Raw genomic sequence first — 27,984 nt, forward strand, 5'->3', positions numbered from 1 at the left:
AGACTTGTCATGTTCTTCAAAGATAAGACCCAAGATTTGCAGCCATATTGCCTCTTGCACCCTCATTCTAGTTATATGGTTATTGAACCATGGAGATTTAAGAACTGAAGTATGAACCCTGGTCTGTAACCAAAGCAACGAAGTGGTGTGATCCATGAACCTTGGCTAGGCTTGTTGCACTTGTGCAGATGAACCCGACTTCTAGAAGCCAATCTATTTTCTTTGGCCATAGTTGCATGCATACGGATATCGAGGCTGTGTTGCTCATCCTTTAGGGGGGTAAGTCCACTTTCTTTCATAGGAAGATCTTCATAAAAGGCTCTATTGAAATCATGGAGAAGTTGTGAAGGAGACTCAAATGCATTGGTGCCATTGAAGAACATTTCGTATGCTTTGAGAGTTCCTAAATGAATCAGAAGCTTCTCCACCAATTCCTTTTTCTTTCGATCCAATATGTTCTCAATGTATCCTACTGCATCTTGGATCGTTGCATTTGGGTTTGCCTTCATGATTAATGCAACGAGGTTGGATTTCCCATCCTTTCTTTCTATCTGAAAAGACATCCATAAATGATTATTACTGTGTATGGAATGGACACATCAAACTTTGACATACATAGACTAAGATGTAATCCTTTAGTAACTGAATTGAATCTAAATTATACATTCAAAAGTTTGAAATTTGGGTTACCTCATAGCCTTGTAAGTTATTTAAGAAGCGTGCACAAAGCATGGTGAGTTCCGAAACCTTTTTATACCAAGCATGGTGTAGTATTTCATTTGAGAGCTTTGGAGGTGCCAAATATATAGCATGAGCAATGACTAGATCGGTTGCAATTGATATCATCCCAACTTTTATGTATTCCTCTATGGATGGGAAGTAATTGTTCATTCTCCACTCGGCCTCTTTAAACCATAAATTCATTGCTACCACTGCCATCACATTCATGAGATTCTCTACTAATGAATTCCATCACGATCGAATAAATTTTATTCATCACCATGATGGATTAAGAGAAGCTTACCATTTGCCTAAGAGAGACAGTAATGTCTTGCCCTTGTTGGCGATAGGCTTCCTTTGCGATCGTATTAACATGGTCATGTACTGCAGAAAAGAGAACCTTCCTAGGCCCAATTAGGGTTTTCCACCCCATCTGAGACTCAATGAAGTGCCAACCATAATATTAGAACATTTCTCTTCCATTCCCAAACAGATAATTTAGTTCTCGTATATAGATTGAAGAACAGACATGACGTATTATTTTTCTTCTTCTGCTAGGAAGATTATGATTGGAACCCAAACATAAATTGCTTCTGCTCTTCTGTTAAGGCTCAATAATGTAGTTAAAGTATTCTGTGGCAGTGCGAAGAATTCAAATTGCAGATAATCGTTCCTTATTTTTTCAATGTGGTTATAACATTAAGCCATCATTTCAGGAGACCTAGCCCCTTGTAAAATCAACTCACTAAGGGGTTTAAATGATAGCAATTAATATTGTAAAATCAACTCACTAAGGGGTTTAAAAGATAGCAATTAATATTATAGAGATTATTTTTTATTTTCATTTCACTCACGTACTTCATCTTATTAACAAATTACCCAAACTGCTCATATTCAGAATAGTAATGTGAACAAGAATGTATTTCAATAAGTTGACCCACCCTAAACAAGTAGCGTTACTCCCATTATTTGGTTCGGGCTTCTTTGGTGGGCCAAATTACTAAAATGCAGATATTTTTTCTTAATCTTGAATGGGGTGATTGAATATTTTTTAGGATATTTTTTAAATGAGGAAGTACTGGAGTGAAAGCAAAATTAAGAAAATAAACCTCCTAAGGGTAATTGAGATGTTTGAACCTCTGAACGATGGGCTGGTTATGACCCCTAAATTATGTTTCTCAAATTTTCTACTTTTTTTTTTTTTAATATCATTTCTTTGAAGATGAATTTGGAAATAGTATTGGCTGCTGGGAGACATCCAACCTGAGAGAAAATTAAACGCTAATAAAGGGTTACACCTTTTGATTGCATCCGTAAAACTCTGAAGCTCATCCATGGATCCATGAAAGTTTAAAAAGTCATCAATAATTGTAGCAAGGGCCGCAGTCTGGGCCAATGGATAAGTATGGATGATAGCATGTAGTGGCACTTGCAAAGAAGCAATGAATAGTATTTTCTCGCCAAAATCCTAGGTCACGGATTTCCGCTCTTTTCTGCCCACCTATTTTCAGAAAGTAATTTAGCATCACCCGCAAAAGGGATAAAATACCCGCTTAAGAAAATGCTACTAATTTTAGTAAATTTGGACCAAACTTTCCATGCTTACATTGAAATTTGAGTGATTTAGGCCATCATCGTCATCATAGTCTTTTCCTAATTAATCGGGTCATCGTAGCCTTTTATCAATTAATTGGGGTCGGCTACACAAATTCTGGCTCTCCATTTTGCTCTATTAATACCATATGTTCAGGATTCATGATAAGTTTTGGCCAAATTTTATGTTAGCTGCCTACCTAACACAACTCAGCGTTTTTACCCGGGCATTTGAGTGATTTATGTATGGACTCTAAAAATTTTAGGTAAAAGACGAAATGCTTTACTTATAGGTGGAAATTGCAAAGAAGGTCAGTCAAAGCCATTTTTTTTTAGTTTTTTCAAAATTGCCCTCGTTCAACTTGAATTTTTTTAAAGTTTTTCATTAGTAGGGCAATGCCATAAAACTTGGAGCACTGCCCTAGAAAAAACTACAAATTTTATAAACCAGTTTTGGATTGATTAAGGGATAATTTTGAAAAGAATTAAACAAGGTGGGTTGACTGACGTGTTTTGTAATTTCCGCCTATAAGTGGAGCATTTTGTATTTTACCTAAAATTTTGGGTCCGTAAGTAAATCATTCTTAATATTTTTCCATTAACTATGATTTTATTTATTTATTTTCAAATGGTCATGCCATGGATCATAAATACAATGATCTTGAGATATTATAAGGTACCAGGACATGATAATTCTTAGAATTGGACTCAAAATAGAGTTTAGTATATAATACCTTTTTAGCTTTCCCAGTTCGTCCTTAAAGTTTGTCTGGCGTAAGGTGTAGTTTCTTTTGGCGAGTTCCGCCAACATGTTATGGGTTCGAGCAGCCAATCTACAAATTGAAGTAATTAGCGTATTTGTTTTATATTCTTCCAAGGAAAAGAAACACTAATAAAAGTGTTAAATCATTAAAACGGTGTTAGATATTATATATAATGAGACGAGTTATTTATGGTAAAGGGATGTCACAATTAGTTACTACCATTCGATTTGAAATATGATAGTTGGGATGTGTCACAAAGTTTGAGAAGGTTTCTTTTGAACTTTGAGCTTGGTCAATGAAATAAATGTAGCCACTCAATTCCATATCCAGTAGTCAAGATTAATTGTGATCACCTTGTACCATAGGTAAATGGTTTCATTATATACGTTTCTATAAAGTATTAGCATAAGTTTGATATTTAAACTTTTGGCTTCCAGAGATAAAGTGAGAAGGCGAAAAGATTTGAACCGGTTTTTGGCACGTCAAAGGAGATCCCTGAGAGCAGAGTGGGCTACAAAGATAAGAGGATGGTATTTCTGTAAAAAAATGAAAGGATTTGATTCGGAGAGAGAGATACATGTTGGTGTTCTTAGGGAGCTAATTGGGAAAAAAGTTGAGTGGTTAGAATGGATCTACACAGAACCTGGGTAATAGTTTGTTCAACCGGTCTTTAAGTTATACCTATGGCGGCTTCATAAAGACGTTGTTTCTCAGCAGAGGGAAAAAAGGACGGGTTTTCTACTTGAAAGAGCAAGCCTTCCCCATCCATAGCATTTCATTGTCTTCAAATTGTTGAATGACCCAAAGATGTACCAAATGGTCCAGTTGCGCAAGCCATGGAGCATCGAGTTCATACTCAATCTGCAAAACTTAAACAGAGGCATAAGTAAATCAATATATATGGATGAAAGTGCAAAGAGGTCCTAGAGATATAGTGATTGAAGAAAAGAAAATCAAGTAGTATAGCATTAAGGGAAAGGTTTCTATACTTCCCCAACAGCATAGAAGATCTATGCTTACCCTACCATCCAGCCATTTAATTTTGATCAAGAGAGCCACTCACCATTTGATTTTAGATCTTACGTCTCAAAGTATTTTACTTTTAGTTTTTTTATACAAATTGTACGAATATGAAATTCGGTACGTGTCATCTTCTCATTGGGGCACACCTATAAAAAAATATTAAAAATAATTTTTCGAGAAAATATAATGATGAAAATACCTCTTGAAACTTTCAGAGGTATTTTAGTAATTTTATTTTATTGGAACTATTTTTTTTATATTTTTCACTAGTACAAGTTTAAGAGAGGATTGGACATCCAAAATTCGAAGTCAAACTAGTTTACAGAAAAAAAATTTAAAATAAAATAATATAGAGACGTGACATTGTGATTAGAGCAATCTTAACCCTCCATTCAAAATAGATGGTTGGATAAGGGGAAGTATATAACTTTTATGCGGTAGGGAAAGCATAGAAAGCATGCCCTAGTATTAATATGATCAATGTCATCATGGTAACAATTATAGTTATCCCGTTAATAGGTTGGACAAAGGATCAGCTGAGAGTGGGTGCCGCAAACCATGCTATTGCGACGGATCGTTTTAGGGTAAGTATAAAAAAGATCCCCTCCTTTCCCCAAAAAAAAAAAAAAATTGAAATTCTTTAAATCTACATCCATACCCATGTTGTCCTTTTTATTTATTATTTTACCAAAAATGTTCTTCACATACTTGATAGGGTCAGGAAGAGTCATCATAGACCAAGGTCCGCAACGATTCAAGGATCTTCAATGCCAGTGATAGGTCAATATTTTGTTTTTTTGGGTAACTTACTAAAGGAGAAGGCCCCCTATATATAGTTTTAGTAATAAAAGATCAAAGAGAAACAATTCATTATTTTACAATCTTATAATAAGGCAATTACGCCAAATCATGATAGACTGATCTCTCGACACGTACAGTTGTAATCACGATCCTATTAAAACAATAATGGCTATGTACCTTATTGACATATCATCACAATCTCCGATCCTATTACATCTATGATGGTTCCATGGACCTTATTGACAGATCATCACAATCCTCGATCTCCATGGTCCTTATTGACCGATCATCACAATCCCCGATCCTATTACAAACTATGATGGTTCATCACGGATCTAATAGATCCAAGATGATTCTTCACGGCCCTATGAGGTCCACGAAGGATATTTTGAGTAAAATAAATAAATATTACAAAATCGGTGTGGACGTAGACTTAAAGAATTTGGTATTTGCGAAATTTTTGAAAAAAGAGGACACTTTTGATCATTTCCCTTCATTTTATAATGTCTTTGAAAAGGATAATCCAGGTGCTTCCTTTAGTTGTAGATTCATATGTCTCTGTCTCCCGCACCCCCGCCCCCTAAATAAAAAATAAAAAATATCAAATACAATTCAGTATGAACTAAATTCTCTAATTATAAATTAACAAATTTGCATTATTTATTTAAGAAATATTTTCAAACAGATGGGCATCCTACAAAGGTCATCTCGCAGATCCTTGAGAAAAAGGAAACGATCATAGGTGTTGTTGTCAGACAATGCCTTCTCTAACAGTGATTTGGAGAAGGACATTGCATTTTCAAGTTTCTCCCATAAACATAAAATGGGATGCCTTGTAAACACTGAGCATTGGGCTCAAATATTCTTCGTAGTTCTCTTCTACATGCATTCTGATTTGAGGGTTGGACAAGGGCCAACAAAACTTACCTGCAAATTGTTACACTCTCCATCAATTAACCCATGAGTTTTATGGATTATATCACCATTTGTACGATAATTGGGAGCCAACTACTCAAAAATTGAGAGATTGATCAATGCTATTATGGGAGATATGGAAAATACTTTGGAAGCAGATCCTCTTCTATTGGCGTGCCTATTATTCAAGACTTTAGAATCCATTATGCGCGCTACTAACTCTAACTCAAGGATTTAAGTGAGTTGACTTGGACACTCATAAATGAAATAATCCATATATTTCAAAATTATTCGCAGTTCACATAATACCATTCAAAAATCAATAAAGAAAAAATAATACAAGAAAAGGTTGATAACTCACAGAAGGAAAAATATATAAAATAACTGGGTAATGAAAGTTCAAAAGCAAAAACTTAAGAAAACCAAAGAGGAGAGAGAGAGAGACCTCATACAAGGCAAAGGGCCTTGCTATCTCAAGGTGGGACAAAACTAATAAATCAAAAACTCAAAAGTTGGTGCTCTACTTTCGGTGTACGCAATTGGGAGCATGAGATTGTGGGTTCAATTCCATGTCATATGGTTATTGAAAGCATATTTATAGGAAAGGGGTTGGTGATGGGGTTGTGGTGGTAGCATCTCTACCTTCAATTTTTTTTTTACTACCTATCTAAAACCTAGTCTTTATTTTTCCTTGTTTTTACTCCCTAACAAGAAAAAAAATATTTTAAAAATTAAACTGCCCCAAGTCAAATCTCTCTCTTTACTACCTTCTCTCTCTCTTTCTACCCACCTCTCTCACTCTCAACCCAAGAGAGAAAGGTAGGTAAAAAACAGGCGGGTATAGAGAGAAAGAGGGAGAGAGCGGGTAGAGAGAGGAGATGGTAGAGAAAGAGGGTGTGTAAAAAGATAAGATGGGTAGATATAAAAAGAGAGAGGACTAATAGAGAGAGAAGATGGTAGAGACATAGTGTAAAGTGGGGTTAAGCTAGAGAGATAAAGATATTTGGTAGGATAGTTTAGTCATTAAAATATTTATTTTTTAATTGGGGATAAAAGTAAGAAAAAGTAATGATTGAGTTAAGAGTGTAATATTAAACGTATCCAGAGCAGAATGTCTATAAAATTCATTTTGGGATATTTATAATTTGCCCTTGAAAAAATATAAAAAATAAAAATTTGAACCCAAGATTGCAACCAAAAAAAAATCGCTCACATGGAGACACACGGTATTCATGGGTGCGTAGAAGTCTAAATGCATGTGAATCCTTGTACATTTCTTTGGCCACCAAGTGTTTCTCATCTTTTTCTTCAACATCTTCCATCCAACCCCTGCTTCTTTCAACAAAATATAAAAAACTTTACTCCATATAAAAAAGGAAAACGATGAAATAGTAAGGAAAGCCAAGGAAAACTTATGAGCACCTTGACGAATTTCTCTATTCTATCTTAATTTTTAAGGGAAATGTACCTCCGTACTATATTTAAATATAGTAATTATGCAGAGGTTCAATATTTATTAGATTAACAAGGAGTTCTACTAAGTTGATGTTCTAAACATCATACCACAACTTTTTTTTCCCCTTTTATTGTTTCCTATTTTGCCCCTCAATCTGATGTTCCAAATATTGGATTGCTTTTCTATTTTATTTTATAAACTTATCTGAAGTGTTCAAACCAGGAACCTCAGAATACTTGGCTTGCATAGCTATGCAATCTAAGGTCTGAGACCTCAAATCAGTGCGATCTGACGCTCGAAATCCCAGAACGCTTGGCTTGTACAAAATTCACACAAGCCAAGTGGTCCAAGGTTCCAGACCTCATACTGCTACATGAATGTGAATTTCACAATCCAAACCATCCGAGGTTCCACATCTCGGACCGTTTGGCTTGCGCCATCTTCAAAGAATCCAAGCGGGTCGAGTATCGAGACCTCAGACTAGTGCCTTGCCTATACTTTCAAAGAATTAAAAAACATAAAATTATAAAGTGGCCTGATGTTTAGAACAGCATATATAAGGGCACAAATGAAAAAAAAAAATGGACCTCTATGTAATTCCCTTAGTTTTAATTAAAACTAAAAAGAAAATTGTTTCATATGGCAATGACTGCATTTCTACGTTTGCGGTCCTGAGGTATAAAGCGCCCTTATTAAAGATGTATGCAAATAGGTGGTCCATCTAAACACAATTGAAACTAAAGGTCCAAATATTTTCTTAATAGAATTATTACTTTTTATTTCCAAAACTTTTAAATTTTTTTTCATATTCATAATCTCCATGATAGAGATTATATGTCCTTATTTTTAAGTCCAAAAATCCATCTCAAAAATAGCATTTAAGAGGTGACTCATTTCTACATGGACTTATAGAAACTGTGTCCAAACTAAAATGGTATTGGTTAGAAAGTGCATTTTTTTTTGCATAAAACATAGAACTAGTAGTGGGATTAACTTCTTACACATATATATCCTCTAGCACTTTTTGTATCTCTTCTGAAAAGTACTCTTCCAACCCTAAATTCTCCAACAGGTCGACCATCCATAGCTTAATGAACTCCTCGTCCGCCGGATATATTGGAGGATCGGTATCATTATTGTTCATTATCTTTAGAAAGCTATCTAAAACATCAAAAACAAAGAACAGGAAAGAGAGAAAAATACGAGTAGTTGTTCACCCAGCCAGACCAACTTATGTCAAGTCGTATTTCGACTCTCTGTTGAGTTGTGTTCCAACTCTCTGATCTGTCTTCTCTACTGAGTCGTGTTTCGACTATCTAATCTGTCTCTTAGCCAAGTCGTGTTTCGACTCTCTAATATGTCCCTATGCGGAGTCATGTTTTGACTATCTGATCTATTTGATCTTTTCCAAGAGTTCCTGAGGCCATCTAATCCTAAGGCTTGTTGATCTGCCCGTGCTTTCTGTGCTTGTTGATCAAGCAATCTGAGCATGACAACTACCGCATATACTGGTCATGCTATACACCTAAAGATCCAACTACTCATTTCTCTGAATAGACTCAATGTCCATTGATTGATATGAATATACAGACATGTCTTTTATAGACAAATTACAGATAATACTAATAGAAACTAAATTATAGACACCTAAACTATATACAGACTTACTACAAAATGCAGGACGCAATATCCTACCCTTCCCATTTCTAATGATTACAATATATGCCTTCTGTATTAACCGGATATAAAATATATATACTTTTTTTTCACACTCCCCCTCAAACTCAAGATGCTATGAAAGAGAGCAACTGGAGTTTGAACACCAAGTTGTGGAAATAAGCACTTAGATCTTTAGGTATATACTCAAATTGCTTGATCAACAAGTACAAAAAGTGACAGCGAATTAACAAGCCTTGAGAATAGATGGCTTCAGGAAAACAAATCAGAGAGTCAAAATACGACTTGGCATAGAGACAGATCAGAGAGTCGAAACACAACTCGTCTGAGATGATAGATCAAAGAGTCGAAACACTACTCAGTAGAGAGTCGAAACACGACTTGACAGAAGTTGTACCGACTGGGTGAGCAACAAAATCGTCTTGAAAATAGGCGACAATGCTTCATGGACGAGGAATGGACATAGCTGAGATGAACCTCGCTCTAATACCATGTGAAGAGTCTGAGGTTTCTCTGAAGAGACTCGGTGTCCAGTGATTGATATGAATATACAGACTTGTCTTTTATAACAAACTACAAATGACACTAATAGAAACTAATCAGAGATACTTAAACTATACACACACTTGTCATAAAATACATGACCCAATATCCTACCCTTCTCATATTTACTGATTACAAGATATACCTTCCATATTAATCTTAGGCACAATATATACTTTCTTTTCACAATCTTTAGAAAGCTACCTTAAACAGCAAAAACAAAGAACATGAAAGAGAGAAAAAGATTCATCTTTAGCCCCCATAATGTATTCTTCTACCTCCATTTCCAACGTTATGAAACGTGCATTTGAGATAGTTGAGGAAATCAGAATCCTTTGTAACTATGAATGCGCATGCTGTTGAAGAAGGAGATCCAAATAGGGACCCGTCAGGGCCCTTGAATCGTAGGACCTCTCTGAAATCGATCTCGTATGTTGCTGGTATGGCTTCCAGATGATATAGTAGAACTTCATAAGGTTGTGTCAAATTTTCTCTAGAAAAAGATCAAAATATTATGAAACAAATCGAAAGAATACAACTCGAATTTCAATCACGAAAATCAAATAAGCAATCTAGAAAGAGAATTTACCTCCCAAGAATTCTCTCTCTCTCTCTAAGGAGATTTTACTGGCAGTAGCAAACCTTTGGGAAATATTTCCAGTCCCTTGCTATGAGCCAGTTCAATCGTACCAAGAAGAACGACAGTAAACCATGGAGTTGCAATTGCAAATTGTGGAGAATGTTCAAGCAGGAGCTTCTCTATGTTTCCATGAATGAAGTCCAACCCTAACACGACAATATTATTGGCACAAGTGTTTTAGTGCAAACAACCAACAACCATATGATTCGATTCGTGCTTTCTTTTTCTTTTATCTTTTTGGAAAAATTTGATATTATCCTTGTAGCATTGACTAAGAAAGAAGGGTGATGGATCAATCTCATCATTATAATATTGCTTTGGTGGATGTTTTTACTTGGGATTGTTGGTAAAGAGATCATTTATCATTTGTACACAGAGGTCACAATAATTTTCACTCATTAGATATCAAATTAGATGGCTTGGGGACCATAAAGAAGTACGAAAAGGATTTTTTGGAACTTTATGTCTCAATCACATGCTTACAACCACCCATTTTGAAATTTAAAGGACATAATTGATTGTGACCTCTATGTACAAAAGATAAATGGTCTCTTCGTAGACAACACCTTTTTGTTTTTGGTTGTTGTGTAATGTTGATGCTTTACGACTCCTCCCACAAATAAGAGAAAAATCCACATATGGATTGGAGAAAAGCTGTGGTATGGTCCCAAGGTCTTGTTATATTGAGGTTTTTTGTTTTGAATTTTCTAGTTTTATCTTATCCTAATTTGAATAACTAACTTTCAAACCTCCTAAACTATCAATAGCTATAAGTGTTTGAACAATTCAAAAGTGGGTTTTTTAAACTGCCCAGCAAAAACACGAACGAAGAAACTAAATGTTGGATGGTACGAAAGTGTTAGGCGGTTCGATATGCCAACTTCTAAACAACCCAATTGCATCATTCCTTCTTTTCTTTTTTTTTTCTTTTTTCTTTTAATGTTTTGGATGGTCTGAAAGTTAGTTTAAAAATTTGGACTTTTGAACCACCCACATATGTTTTGGGCGGTTTGAAAATTGGAGATTCTAGCCACCCAAAAAAAATGAAATATTTATGTGTTTTGGGTGGTCCATTAGAATTTCAAAAGTGGTAAAATGGGAATAGAAAAATTGAAAAGAATAGAGACCAAAAATATGAACATTGTTGTTTGTATATAAATTTTTCCATCGTGTAATCATTTAAGGGGTTGAAACGTTTAACAAAGTCATCAAAGGCCCAAATGATCTCAACCAACATATGAGAGGCTACTTATTTATCTTCATTTCACTAAGGTACTTGCTCAAAATATTTAAAATATTTTCAAATTACCCTTGTTCATGATTTTGAAGGATGATAATCTACGGATGACCCCCATGATGCCCAAAAGAATGGCAAATATCCCTCAGTAATCAATGATTACAAATAATGAAAACATTGTTCAAGAGGGCAATGATCTAATGCAACGGTTGCATCATAGTACAATGAACTACACTTCTAGAAAACCATATTTGTGGTATTTATATGACCCAAAATTTTGCACACACACTCTCTTCGTCTCAATAATCAATCCCAAAAAAAAACGAAGTTCAATTTGGACCCTAGATATGGTCAAAATGAGTCCCCCTCCAACAATGAATCTAAATCATTTATTCGGGGAATTTCAATATATTAGTCTTTACAAACACAAAATCATATATTTTTTTTTAACATTGTCATCTAACGATAAAAAACTAGGGGTATTTTTGTCATTTTTCACCCGAATGTCTTGCAAATATGAAATAACATAAAAACCCATAATTAAACCTCATTAAGAACCTTGAATAATGTTTTATTTCATAGTAATCTCGAACAAGCTGAGGTATCTTTGTCATTTGGCTAGGTTCTTTTGCGGGACGGTTCAAGTAATTGAAATGAATGCCCTTCCCAATCTTGAACAAGGACAATTTTAAAACTTTTCAAATAATTTTAAAAAGTAGTTGAGCAAACTGAAAATAAAAAAATAAACCCACAAATGTCACTCGACATAGTTTGCAAATTTACTTTTTACGTTTTGATCATTTTAAAAGCGTAAAGGAATATCTTGTACAAGTTAACAAAAAGCAAAACCAAGGCAAAAAAAAAAATACAGACCAAGGTGGAGATGAGCTCATAAGTTTGTTACAAAAACATCAAGCTACTATTCTATTATATCTGTTGGTGAGGGCAGTTCGTGGATTTCTACTTTGTATACTAAGTTTAAGACACCAATCTAATCTCCCTCGTGCAAACCAAATGGTGTAACGCTCAATGTTACTAAACTTGTGTCACATTATTACGTGTTTAAAAACAGAGTAATTAGAAAAGGGTTGTACTTAGGACAACTGTACACGAGCCAAAATATTAATGGGGGACTAGGGTGGGCTGGGCGGGCCGGCCTGGCCCTAGAAAAGTAGGGCCTATGCCACAAGCTATGGCCCGAGGGGCAGGTTAGGGCTAATGTAGCCGGTGCGACTCATTTTTTTCTTTTTCTCTTTTATTTTATCTTCATTTTTTTTGGCTTACGCCGGACCTGGGCTACCCTTATTGGGACAAGGGCCACGAATGGCCCGGTCTGTGGCCACTAGGGGGAACGTGATTTCATACAATAAAGGGGCAATTATGCAAGTGCATTATATCCACGCCTTTATTATCATATGCCTAAATGTTTTGCCAAAATTACAACGAGCATCCCATTCTTTGGGGTTGTTTTATTATTTGCTCCAATTACTCACCTGTCCGACAATTTCAACAATGTTGTAAAATTAGGACAACCCAATTACCCCTTTTGAGCAAATCAGGATATTTCAAATCCCACTAGATGTGGTGAGCACTCCACCACAATGATGTCAACACTCAAATTTGAATTTTGAGTTTTATGACACTTAGACCTAGCCATTCAAAAATTACTCCGTCTCTATTCAATCTTGGAGCATTAATTGTTTTTGTAATACGTATAAATATTATTTTCAAAATTTTTTTGCTCAGATTATTCTAAGGTTTATAGGGACTATATCTCCAAAATTCGATATGTAAAAAGTATCCCTAGCATACCTTTTGTCTCGGGACTAAATAGCTAGATTAAACCATTATTCTCTTTCTACTTTAGTGCACTTGGCTCCTCTCCTCATATCTGTTGTTCGTTGAGCTATGAAGCAAAGATCACATCCTATGGCCCTATGGTATTCTCTCTCTTGTTAAGGGTATTTTTATCATTAAAAATATACCTTTTTAAAAAGGGGTTTGATAGAGAGAGAAACATATGGGTGAGTGAGGGAGTTATTGTAAAGAGAAATGAAAGTTTGTAGAGAGAAGCTTGGGGTTAGAAATTGGGAGTTTTGTAACAAAACCCTAGCATCACCATTTGGGGCTCATCTTGGGCCGTTTTTGTCGGCATTTCTTCACGGCATCGGTGAATTGAAGCAATGAGTCAATTGTAGGTGGTTTTGTGGCTGAAAGTTCTGTTGTTTGAGCTTTCATTGGGATTGTATGAGATAACTCCACAAAACTCCAATCTTGTAAGTTTTCCTCTTTATACTGAATACATCTTTATTGTCTGGCCTGTGGACATAGCCCATCTTGGGTAAATCACGTAAATATGTGTGTCCCTCTCAATTATATTGTACTTGTAATTGCATCTTGGGCATGTTACTTGAGTGTTGAAATCATTGCGGTGGAATGCTCACCACATCTAGTGGAATTTGGAATATCTCGATTTGCTCAAAAAGGGTAATTGGGTTATCCCGATTTTACAACAAGTGGTATTAGAGCTCAAGGAATTAGTGTAGTGTATTTTTTGAAAGAATGACATCTCATAAGTTTGAGGTGGAGAAGTTTAATGAGAAAGATAGTTTTGATATTTAGAAATTAAAAATGCAAGATTTATTGGTACATTAAGGGCAACATAAAGCATTACTTGGAAAAGATAAGAAATTGGTAAACATGACCGATGATGATTGAGACGAACTCGATATGAAGGCACGGGCCAGTATTCGCTTGTATTTAGAGAATGAAATTTTATTTAATATTGTTGGCGAAAAGATGGCAAAAGATTTGTGAGAAAAATTGGAAAGTTTGTATCAAACAAAATCCCTCAAAAACCGAATTTTCTTAAAAAGAAAATTGTATTCCTTGAGAATGAAAGAAGGTGGAAATATGTCAGAACACTTGAATGAGTTTAATAACATCATTTGTCAACTTGAAAGTATTGGTGTAAGAATGGACGATGAAGATAAGACGGTCATCTTACTTTGTTCATTGTCGGAATCCTATGATAACCTTGTTACTACAATGAGTTGTAGTAAAGAGGATTCTATTGATTTAGGCTCGGTGTGTAGCCCTACTTGCCGATGAACTTTGAAAGAAGGCATCTTTGGGAAGTTTGGTAGAATCGAAGATGGAAGCTCTTGTGGCAAAATTTTGATCGAATGAACAGGGTGATTCATCTAGGAATCATTCAATAAGTAATTCAAGATTTCGATCAAAATCTTGAGGTCCAATAACAAGAATGTGTGTTGGCATTGTGGGAAGCCCGGTCATATAATGAATAATTGTTTTAAAAGAAAGGGAGTGAATTCTTCCAATGCTCTTAATGCAGGAGGTGAAAAGCCAAATGAATCCAAGAATAAAGCAAATCAAGTTGAAGAGTCTTCATCTGAGTTCATTGAAGATGAAGTATTAATGGTGACATATAATTCAATATTATATCAAAATTAAATACTTGATCGTAAAGCCAACCATCACATGTGCCCACATAGATCATGGTTTGACTCATATGAGTTATGTGAAGGAGGATCAATATCCATTGGTAATAATTCCACTAGTTAGGTGGTTGGAATGAGTTCGATTCGCCTAAAGATGTTTGATGAGACTATTTGAACAATTAAGGATGTTAGGTATGTGTCGGAATTAAAAAAGAGCATGATTTCCCTCTCTTCTCTAGATTTGGAAGATTACAAGTTTACCGATCAAGTTGGAGTAATCAAAATATCCAAAATGGCTCTAATTGTTATGAAATGAGTCCTAGTTAGGAGCTTGTACAAGTTATTGAGAAGCACAATAATAAATAATGAAGTGCATTCCATGGTTGAAGGTGAGGAAGTTTCATTTCGCCTATGGCATAGAAGATTAGGGCATATGAGTGACAAGGGTATTAAGGTCTGGATGAAGAGGAATTTTATTCCTACATTTAAAATTGATCGATCCAAATTTTGTGAGCATTGTGTCTATGAGAAGCAACTTAGATAACCTTTCAAGGCTGGGAAGCATACAAGCAAGTGTAAACTTGATTACATTCACTTAGATGTATGCGGCGCTTCGCCAAATACATAGTACGGAGGTGCATTATTTTTTGTTTCATTTGTTGATGATTTCTCAACAAAAGTATGGATCAAAACTCTCAAGTCTAAAAGTGATGTGTTTTGTCATTCAAGAATTTTAAAGCCAAAGTTGAAAAATCTACAGGACATCAAATCAAAGTTCTTCGGACAGATAATGGTGGAGAGTTTGTATCAAAGGAGTTCGAAAATTTAACAAGGCCATGAGAATTACTAGGCATTACATAAATGTTTATAATCCTCAACAAAATGGTGTGGCCGAGAGGATGAATCACACTTTGATGAAGTGTACGAGGTGCATGTTAAGCAATACCGGCCTAGAACAAGAATTATGGGTAGAAGTCGTATCAATGACTTGTTATCTTATCAATTGATCATCTTTGGTAGCATTAGGAAGCAAAGCTCCTAACGAGGTAAGGTATGGAACTTCGAGTGACTACTCCGATTTAAAAATTTTTGGTTGTGATGCATATGCACTTATTCCAAATTACCAAAGGAACAAATTGGATCCAAGGTCAAAGAAGTGCATTTTTATGGGTTATAGCAAGGTGTGAAGGAGTACTAGTTATGGGATCCAAGTACCCGAAAAATAATCACTAGCCATGATATGCATTTTAATGAATCCAAGGTATTGGCAAAAGGGATGATGATGAGGGACAATAGTCAAGACGTGCAATAAGGGAGCCAAGAATTTGAAAGCAACCTCGAAATACTTCCACCAAGTGTAACTATGCCTTATGAGAATATACCCATTGATCATAGTGAGAAGCATGAAGAACTAGGAAGTCAAGATGAAGAACTACATAGCCATCATGATGAAGTTGTGCCTTTGGCACATAAGCGCTCTACTCGAGAAACTCGTGCACCTGGGTGGTACAAAGATTATGTGGATCTAAATACTTTGTATGCTTTGATAACAAAAAATGAAGAGCCAACATCATTTAGTGAAGCCATTGATAGTAATGGTACCGAGCATTGAAAAAGTGCTATGGAAGAAGAGATATTGCCCTTTCAAAAAAATAAGACTTGAGATTTGGTGGAGCTACCAAAAGGTAGAACGACCATTGGTTGTAAATGAGTGTTCAAGATAAAGAAGGGGCTTGATGGCAAGCTTGAAAGATACAGGGCAAGATTGGTGACAAAAGGTTTTTCACAAAACAAGACATTGACTTTGATGAAAGTTTTGCATTAGAAGTCAAGTTGGTCTCAATTCGCTTGGTGCTTGGGTTAGTTGCTATGCATGATTTAGAGTTTAAGCAAATAGATGTGAAGACGACTTTTTTGGATGGAGAACTTGAAGAGCAAGTTTACATGCAACAACCGAAAGGCTTCATAGAGAATGGCAAAGAAGAGCTTGTGTGCAAATTGAAGAAGTCCTTGCATGGGCTCAAGCAAGCATCAATACAATGGTATAAAACATTTGATATGTTCATGATGAGCCTTGGGTACACAAGAAGTAAGTATGATCGTCTATTTAAAGTTCTTTGATGATGATACATACTTGATTTTAGTCTTATATATCATCCACATGCTTTTGGTGTGCAAAGATAAGGCAAAAATTAGTGAGCTCAAGCCTTCTTTGAGCAAAATATATGAGATGAATGATCTTGGGCCTGCAAGGCAAATCTTTAGGATTGAAATTGAAAGAGATAGACAAAATGGAATTTTGTCATTATCTTAAAAGGGTTACATAAAAAGGGTGCTTGAAAAATTTTGCATGAAAGATACAAAGCCGATGAAGACACCCCTAGCGTCTCACTTCAAATTGTCTTCAATGCAAAGTTCGAAGATGGAAGAACAAAGAAGAAGCATGGCTAAGGTTCCTTATGTAAATACGATTGGAAGTTTAATATTTGTCATAGTATCTACAAGACCGAATATCACGCATGCAGTTGGTGATCTAAGTTGGTTTATCGCAAACACTGAAAAGGTTCATTGGAAAGCAACAAAATGGGTGATTCGGTACTTAAGAGGCACAACTAGTTATGCAATCACATTTGTCCAGGGCTCAACCTAAATGCATAGTTTTGTGGATGCAAATTTTGTCGGTGATCTTGATAGAGGTAGGTCAACTACTGCATTTGTTTTTCGATTTGGAAATAGACTAGTAAGTTGGATGTCAAAACTCCAAGACACGATAGCATTATCCACTACCGACGCTGAGTACATGGCGGCAACGGAGGCATAAAAAAAAGTCGTGTGGCTTAAAGGGTTGATAGGTGAGATGAGCATTATGTGTAAGCTCATGGAACTATTTTGTAACAATATGAGTGATATCCATTTGGCCAAGAACCCGGTTTACCACAAGAGGTCAATGCACATATTGGTTCAATATTACTATATCCGGTAAGTTGATGAAGATGGAAGAGTTTGATTGGTCAAGATCAAGACCGAAGATAACCTTACAGATATGCTTAAAAAGCTCATCCAAATAGAGAAATTAGAATGAAGCCTAATTTCTCTAGGTCTCAAAAAAAGTAAAAAGTGATGGTTTGACAAGGCAAGGATCTGATTTTGCATCAAGGTGAAAATTGTTGTGATGTTATGCAAAGATCACACCCTATAGCCCTATGGTATTCTTCCTCTTGTTAAAGGGTATTTTTGTCACTAAAAATATACTATTTTTAGTGGAGGCTCTTAAAAGGGGTTTGATGGAGAGAAAAATGTGTGGGTACGTGAGGGAGTTATTGTAAAGAGAAAAGGGAACTTGTAGAGAGAAGCTTGGGGTCGGAAATTGGGGGTTTTGGAACAAAACCCTAGCACCACCATTTGGGGCTTATCTTGGGCTGTTTTTGTCGGTATTCTTCACAGTATCGATGAATTGAATAAATGAGTCAATTGTAGGTGGTTTTGTGGTAAGAAGTTCTTTTGTTTGAGCTTTCATGAAGTAACTCAACATAACCCCAATCTTGTAAGTCTTTCTCTTGATAGTGAATACATCTTTACCATCTTGCCCGTGGTCGTAACCCATCTTGGGTGAACCACGTAAATATGTATATCCCTCTCTGTTTTCCCCTGTGTCTAGCTTTGATGATTTCTCATATTACTTGCTTTCTTGTTTATTTATTTTTCCCAATGGCATGTTAGAAAAAAAATAAAAAAATAGAAACAAAAACGCCAAAGCAGTTTGTGGTTGTTGTAGTTTTGACAAAAAAAATAAAAAATAAACTCCCATTTAGTTATAAAGGGATGGGCTCATGATTTTCTCTACAATAAAAGCATGTGCTAGGATGGAAGGTAAAACAAATGGGCAAGCTTTCTATGCTTCCCCCTACAATATAAAAAATATGTACTTCACCTTATCCAACCGTCCATTCTGAATAGAGGACTAAGATTACCCCAATCACAATGTCACGTCCCTACACTATTTTATTTTTAATTTTTTTCTATAAACTATTTTGACACCAAATTTTGCCATGCAATCCTCTATTAACCTCGGACTAGCAAAAAAAATATATTAAAAATATTCTAATAAAATAAAATGATCAAAATACCCCTAAAAAATTCAAGGGGTATTTTGGTTATTATATTTTATTGAAAAATTATTTTTAATATTTTTTATAGTTGCGCCCCAATGAAAAAATGGCACGTACCAAATTTCATATTCAAACAATTTGTATAAAAAAAAATTAAAAATAAAATATTTTGAGAAGTCGGATCTAAGATCAAATGGTGAGTAGCTCTCTCGATCAAAATTGAACGGCTAGATGATAAGAGAAGCATAAATCTTCTATGCTGCAGGAGAAGTATAGAAACCTTCCCTTAAACAAATTACAAGGCAGTTGAAAATAAAATTCAAGGTTAAGTAGTCAGGAGGACAGTGGGGCGCCGCAAGCCCAATTCATGCCATGTGTAGGTGTCCCTTCCCCACTAAACTACCAAAGAAAAGAAAAAAGAAAAAATAAATGTTATTAATAAGGGAAAAAAGTTGTTTGTGTACCTCTCTCTATGCACTGGCGGCGTACGCCCCAAGTCTTAAGAGCAGCAATGCATGCAAGCGTAGCACGGAGGCAATCAGCGGTGGGAGAGTTGCAGTCATCTTCGCCTCCCCAAAATCCCCCAAAGTTTTGATTCTCAATAATCCATTTTAAACACTGTGGAAACATGAGGGGCCCACCATATTTTTCACTTGGAACCATGGCGACCCATGCAATATCATAAGCTGATGGAGTGTGAACCTCCATCTCACCGCATCACTTCCTTCTTCTCTCTCACCAAACTTTCAATATATTTCTCCATCTCCATCGGTAAAAATCGCAACACCCACCAAAATAAGATTTTCTAAGACCTCTCTCTCTGTCTCTAACGAACTTATAATTCCTCGGTCTCTCTCTATTTGAGTTCTGCTGCTTCTCTTTGCAATATCTCTCTCTCTCTCTCTCTAGGGCGTGAATCATGGGAAGTTTGGGTTCCCCTACAACTCTTCTGGTGTCCACTTGCATGGTATAGGAGCCTATTTACAGGGCCCCCAGGCGTCGGCGCATAGTGTAGGAAGCACGTTTTATTTGCAAACGAAGGGAGGTCCATTTGCGTCTGCTTCGTACTTAAATAAACAGTGGGAAGACAAAATGTGCACGTTAATAAACAGTGGGAAACTTTTGAGAACAGTTGGGAGCACAACTGCTCTTTTTTTTTTTTGAGGTAAATACACATAAATGTTCTGTTTTGACAAGGGAAATAGGCATAGACGTTCGTAGGGAAAATGCAGAATACACAGGATGTGTACTCCTGTGGCAGACGAGCATAAGTGCTTACTGTCTCTCGACTTTGCAACAGGCCAGGCGAGCCCAGCGGTGACCCTATCAAGGCCGGACCTGGATGGTGCTCGCAATATTGAGCAAATGATCCTCCAAATAGTAACTGATCCTCTCAAATAAGGTCCGTACATAAGAGAGGTGTAGACATCAGAGAGGTGTGGTAGGCAGGACTCTTTATCCGGATTCTACCTAGGAAGAGGCCCCTCACCACTTCTTCTGTGAGAGCGGATAAGAACCCCTATTTCTTCTGCATTTTTTCTTTTACCAAACTTCCTTTCTCACTACAATGGACGTGACCACCTAGCTGCGCTAGAGAGAGAAAATCCTGAAAATGGCTTTTTTTGAGCTACTTTCAATCTTATAACTCTCTCCCTCTCTCTCTCTCTCTCTCTCTCTCTCTCTCTCTAAACGGTTGTTCCCAGACCTCCAATACAAACCCATCTCTCGAAAACTACTCTCGCTTTTCAGCCTCCAGCCGCATCCATCTCTCTCTCTCTCTCTAAATGATTCTTTCCAGACCTCCACTAAGAACCCATTTCTCTAAAATTACTCTCTCTCTTTTCAGCTTCCAGCCAAATCCACCACTCTCTCTCTAATCTATTACTGAGAACCGCACTCGATGCTCAACACCCAAATCTCCTTCACCTAATAAAGGCGACCACATGGGGAAAACGATAGAGAGAGAATACGATAACGAGAGAGAGAGAATGGCGTGGTTTAGAAAGACGGATGTTAGAGGAAAAAAAAATCACTATCCGGTGTTTTCATTGTCACACCGGAGTAAAACTTACGAGGCAGAAAACACCGGAGTAAAACTTACGGGGTAGAAAAAGACCGTGCGAAAGAAGTGGTGCTTGTAATATTGAGTAAATGACCCCGCAAATGTTAATTGACCCCCCTAGGTCCAAACAAATTTGCTTTTATTATGTATTCTATATTGCATTGTAAATATCTATTACTTAGATAAAATATATTATATATCATATAAGTTATATTTAATAAACATATTATATTATATTATAATATAATGTAAATATTATCTAATATATTATATGATATTTATATCATATATTATATAACATATAATATAATAAATTTTAATATGTAATACAAATATATAGTATTAATATAATTACAAATATACAATATATAACATAATACGATATATAATATAATATAAATATCTATTATTATATAAAGCATGTGGTTTGTATAAGGTTGCAACTTTAAATAATCCAATTAAGGTGCCCCTCCAAATTTTATCATGACATGCAATTTTGGTGTAAAAAACTCTTAGGATTATGTGAAATTCTAATTTCATCTCTAATTATAAAATTTTAAACTCAAAAAATGGTTAAAATCAAGTAGATCTATAAACTGAAACTGGACAATCTAGATAATGTGTTGCAAGATGCACTATTTCTAGGACTCAAATATTTTTTTTCCTTTCATGTTCATACATCTTGCTGTCGAGATAATCAATTAGATGACCTTTTAATTCTACATTTTAAGGTTGCAACCTTATATAAATGTTTTTCTTATATAACAATATATTATATATTGTATTTGTTTAAATATATAACATATAAAATATAATACAAATATAAGTCAATAATACAAATATAAATATAAATACATAAATATATAGTATATAATATAATATAATGTCGTCATCATCATCATCATAGCCTTTTTCTCAATTAATTGAGGTCGGCAACACGAATCCTATTATGTCCTTCTGCTCTATTTAAGGCCATACTCTGAGTGAGACAATAAGTCTCTATATTTTTTTGGACTATTATATTATATTATATATTATATAATGTAATATTATATAATATAGTATAATATAATATTAATATTATTTTAATACAATATAATATAATATAAATGTACTATTAACAAATAATAAATGTACTAATATATATTATAATATTATACAATGATTATAGTAATTATCTAAATTATATTATATAAATAATACTAATATTATGTATTATATTGTCATATTATCAATGTTGGAAAATTCGGTCGACTTTTTACAAATCGGTTGACTAACTCGTACTAAGGCACTGGCCGAGCACGAGTAGGCCTGATTTCATAGGCCATCCATTGTGACATTCCCCGACAGTGTACTACTTGGCCAATTTACTATACACATCGGCCAATTAATACACTAATTAACACTAGTAGATCGATTTGTACACTAATCGGTAATTTATTAAAAAAGGTTGGTGTATTTCTACAGTATTATGGGATAAGCGTGTAAAGAGCTTTCTATAGGTTGAATATCGAATTTGTAGGCTTCGACTCGACTCTCTCTCTCTATTGGGGTAGGGGCTTGCCCCAACCTCTCTCTCCTGGGTTGGGGCAACGTGCCCCAACCTCCCTTTCTCTTCCCCCTCGCTCTCTCTCTCCCCCTAGGTTGGGGCAACCTGAGCCAACCACTCTTTTTCTCTCTCGGTTTGGGAAAGCTACCGCAACCTCTATTTCTCTCTCCGGTTGGGCTATGTACCCCTACCTCTCTCTCTCCCCCAATTAGGGAAAGCTTCCCCAACCCCCCCCTCATCTCTCTCTCTGTTGGGCCAGGGGCCTTTCTTTCTCTCTCTCTCTCCACTTCACTAAAAAAGTATTCCTCCAAATGCTTAAATTTTTTGTTCAGAACCCAATTATGCCTACAATATTTTTTTGTTACGCTTAGTTTATGTGACAATATAAAAATATAATACATCTAAAATTTAAACATTATTTGCAATTTTATTATAATTATTTTGGATTTTTTACCCCGATATTATTTTTAGTAGAAAACCTGACACCAATCGGCCTACTAAGTCGGTGTTAGCCCTAATAATCGGCTCAGGCCATGACCGACTATTAGGTGACTCATTCTTTCTAACACTGGACATTATATTATATTATATTATATTATACTAGTAGAAACTCGTCACCAATTGGCTGACTAAGTCAGTGTTGGCCCGAATAATCGGCTCGGGCCATCACCGACTAGTCCGCCCAACTCATTCTTTCTAACAATGGATACTATATTATATTATACTAATATATGTTATTTTGTAGACACTCTATTTTTAAAACTGGCAAATTCAATGGTTTTCTAAACCATAGATGCCATATGACTACACTATCCCAGTAAACCCAGGACCATAAACTACCATAGTCCATACTGCTTGCCATTTGCTCCAAAATCTTACATAACACCCTATTTTAGTAAAACAAATCATTAAAAATAGCCAAACACCTCGTTTTGATCAAAATTTTAGTAGGCAGCATCCCAAGAGCCTGTAGATCCCCCCTGATAAAAATCTACCAATTCTGGGTCGATTTGGTTTAGGCAACACCAACCCAAATAGGCTAATTTTTTGCAGGCAGCATCCCAACAGCCCCAAAATTAGCCCAAATAAGAATTTGTCAATTCTTGGTAGATTCAATTTGGACCGCACCACTGGTGTCGCCCAACCTAAACTAACCCAAATCGGCTATATTTGGAAAGCAGCATCCCAACAACCCTAAAATCAGCCCAAACAAGCATCTGCCAATTTTGGGAAGATTTGGTCTGGGCGACACCAATAGCCTAGACTGACCCAAATCAGGCATCATCCCAACAGCCCAGACAAGAATCTGCCAATTCAAGTTAGATTTGGTGTCGCCTAGCCTAAACTCCAAATCGGTTGATTTTTTGAAGGCATCATCCCAACAACCCAAAAATCACCCCAAACTAGAATATGCCAATTCTAAGCAGATTTGGTCTGGGTTACACCACCGGTGCCGCCTAGCTCCAACTGCCTCGAATTGAAAGTTTCCACATGCTAACCCCTCCTGGATCATTTTTGGCTAAGTTCATTGAACTTGGACCATTTTGGTCTAGGTGACACTGGTAGTGTCGCCCAAGCCTTTGACCCCCGAAATAGCAATTCGGGCTAGAACATCCTTTTGAAATTGACAGTTACGCATTCTAGCCATTTTTTATCTTTTAAAAGAATAGTTCAGGATCATTCTTACGATTAGACTTTTGGACTCCCTAGACTCTGAAAAACGGTATGCCAAGAAACCCAATACCCTGATAAAACCCTAGATCTAGGAAGACCTTAGCTTTAGGCTGTTAAACCTACAACCCTTTGGTTAAGCAAGCCAACCAACCAATCCAAAGCTTGGTCAAAACATGAAGAGAAACAAACAGACTGTGTCAGTTGGTCCTGATACGGGCAAGGCCTCAAAGCCTCAGGAGTCCCTGGTCAACTGGTCTAGTCTAGTATATTTTACTTTTTCCTTGAATTCCTTTCATTTTTGTTTATTTTATATTAATTAAATCAATTTTATTGCGTTTTATGTAGTATTTCGTATTTCGGATCAATGTTGGCTTTGCCACTGATCTAAGAGCATATCTGCTCACTTATGAGTATATCTGGTTTCCGGTCATAATATGATTGTCCCAACTCTCTATCACTCTTAAAAGAAATCAGTTTGTGGTTCGGATCTGGTCGATTCTCATTCTGAGATCATCCCGATTTGTATCGTGGACAGTTTGGCGCCCATCATGGGGCGGTTCGTGCTTGATCCGACCTCAAAAACACGTGTTATTTTTACTATTTTCCACCTTTTTTGTCCAAAAGGGTACCAAATCTCATTGTGATCGAGGCTCGGGATCCTGATCTGCATCTGGGACACTTTTGCTTGAGCAGCACCGCCTGTGCCTCATGGGAGGCACCACCTGTGTTGCCCATGTCCAGAGGGTCTAGAAAAAGTCCTGGACACCATTGTTTGGTCCCAGTATCCCCCGTTGTCTTCTCATGAAACTTTGGCCAAAAATAAATTCTTTAAATATAAAGAAAAATGTTTTAAAGTGGCTAATCAATCTCAATCCAAGCCTCGAAATACACTTCAGTTTTCACCTTTTTTTCTTATTGCATTTTGGTCTGAAAACCCTAAAAATTCATTGTAGTTAGGGTATGGGGTCTTTGTAATGTTGAGACTTAGTTTGACTTGGGCAACACTACCTATGCCTCCCAAGTGACACCACTGGTGTCTCCCAGACGACACCACTGGTGCCTCCCAGACTCGGAGGTCGCAGAAAAATCTCGAAACCCCACAGCTCTGTTCCAAGACATTTTCTCATGTTGCTCACCATTTTTGTGGTCAAAATAGAATTTTTAAAAATACAAAAGACTATTTTGCCTGAAGCATGTCTTTCTTATCTGTGCCTTTTGCATTTCATTTTATTTTAATTAGTTTTTTTTAGAAACCATGGTTTCCCTGCTTTATCATGCTTCATTTAAACATGCTTCATAAAAAACAAAAGTAATATATGCATATATATATATATATATATATATATATATATATATATATATAGCCTAGGCTCTAAACAATAAAATTAAAACCTACCTTCAAACAGTGTCGAGAAATGTGGTTTAAATACTAGAAATCTTTGTGATACCTTTAAAATTTTACTTCACATTTATTTATAAAGTTTAATACTAAAAAAAAGATATAGAAGAACAAACAGAAACTACTTAGGGGCATTTTAGTCATTTTGCAATCGGGCATTTTGGACATGAAAATATTGACTCGGAATTAACTCCGAGCAATAAAAATAATATATTCTAAAAGGTTTCAAAGCCAAATCTTATTCATCCATTGAATATGGATTTATTACATGCACTCATGCAATAAAATTTGGTCTTGAGACCGTAATTTCTATTATCCTAATAGACATCAAGAAAATAAAACTGCTGAAAAATCAGAGTGATATTGAGATCAACTTATTCAAACCAAAGCAAAAAGAAAATAAAAGAAAAAGGGTCCTACGACTACTTAGTCTTGGCTTGGGATAAGCTTCCTTCTCCTTGAGGGCCACCACAAAGGCCATCCCATCGAGCCAATTCAACTTCCGCTTCTTGCAAGCTGATGTCGGACACATCCTCATTGAATTTGGCTCGCTTATTTGAAGAAGAGGCATTGTCATCTCCAGAAGGCATGGGATTCTAAGCAGGGGCAGAAGATTCATTGTGAAGCTTTGAAGCCCTGAGGCATAGTGGAAGAGGACAAACACGTTCCCACCAAGAATCGTAGTTGGAAGTGGTTGTGGGCTTGTCTTTCCTGATCAACCCTTCGTCAGAAAAAGATTTCTTCCCCTTCCACGATAAGTCTTCCTTAACCAGAAGGATGAAAGAGTGTCGTTGAAGTGGAAAGACAGGGCGACAATCGATTACCTCTTTAGGGGATGTATAGTTTGGAATATATGAAGCTTTGGAGCCCTGAGCATAATGGAAGAGGACAGACATGTTCCCACCAAGAATTGTAGTTGGAAGTGGTTGTGGGCTTGTCTTGCTTGATCAACCCTTCGTCGGAAGAAGATTTCTTCCCCTTCCATGATAAGTCTGTCTTAACCAGAAGGATGGAAGAGTGTCGTTGAAGTGGAAAGACAGGGCGACAATCGATTACTTCTCCAAGGGATGCATAGTTCTGAATATACCGAAACTTACGAAGCACCCTCTGGGGAAAATAGTCCTCAGTGAAATACTGACCCACTAAGAGGAGACACGAATATCCCATATGTGGTAGAAACCGGGGCACATTCTCGAGACCCCTAATGAACCAATCAAGCGACGACAATTCATTAAAGACCCTGCACTAGAAATTGCCATCGTGAGGCCAGGTGGTACCACTAACATACACCAGTCCTAGAGCAGTAGATATAGCTGTCGTGGATTGAGGATGATGGACAACTGCGATGTGTTCATAGTCCAAAATTTGCAAAAAACCTGAGCAAAAACGTGAAAAAAAGGCCACGGAACCTAAATCCAAGGCCCCAGAACCATCCAGGGCTAGATGATCTGGGCAATACTAGTGATGTCACCCCGGTCAAACACCCCCGGATCAGTCCGACCCCTTTTATAGATAAATATTATGGAAAAGTTGGGTTTCAAGAGCAGAAACAGGGCGGAAAATTGGTTTTCGAAGATGAAACAGAACAAAAGGAAGATTCAAAACAATACATGTAGGATCAGGACGCTTCTCTCAATAAATTGGTCACCATGGGCTCTGATAAATGCCCGCTAACACGGCTAGCACGATGGTATAACCCGCTCTCTCCCAGAAAGCACCAGTTAGAGGGATGAGAGAACTTCGAACGACCTTCCGAGCACTCAGAAAGAGGAAGATATGGATATGCTCAACGGCTCGAGGTCGCTCTCATCTATGGACTAGCGATTCCATGTCAACCGAATCACCATGAGAAGAGTAGGCGGCCCCCAACAGTGACGTACCTAAGAAGGAATGATCGTCTGTCACCATGGATGGTTGATATGCAATGCCAGACAAGCTCAGGCCAGAGATCCTGACGACATCCTCCAAAGTCGGGGCCGTCTCTCTTGTAGGAAAGAAGAAGGTATTGGTCCGAAAGTCGAACCTCTTAGCAAGGGCCTCAAGGAGGGGAAAATTCACATGGGAAGGGGCTATGGTCAAGATGCCCAAAATTGAAATCGAGGCAAGAAAGGCTATGAGCTCAGGTCAGTGCCGAGTAGAGATGAACCAACCCTTGAACCAAAGGCCGATAAAAGGATAGTTCTGATCTCTTCTGGTAGCATCACCAACCCTCAAACCCTGCAAGATATGAGAGGGAAGACCCTCTGGAAAGTGCTTGACTTGGGCGAAGGGAGCAAGTGCCTCTTCCTCTCTCCTAGCTTCACCTTGATATGGGGCCTTTCCTTTACCCTTAGAGATATCACCATTTTTCTTAGGAGCCAT

At 36.7% G+C, this 27,984-nt stretch overlaps 1 pseudogene; it reads right to left on the minus strand.

Annotated features, from left to right (window-relative positions):
- Nucleotides 1-27,984, minus strand: LOC148783334 ((E,E)-geranyllinalool synthase-like; annotated as a pseudogene).

The sequence above is a fragment of the Amborella trichopoda genome, chromosome 2, assembly GCF_054954075.1.
Source record: "Amborella trichopoda isolate Santa Cruz 75 chromosome 2, AtrichopodaSantaCruz75HAP2 v2.0, whole genome shotgun sequence".
NCBI classification, from domain to species: Eukaryota; Viridiplantae; Streptophyta; class Magnoliopsida; order Amborellales; family Amborellaceae; genus Amborella; species Amborella trichopoda.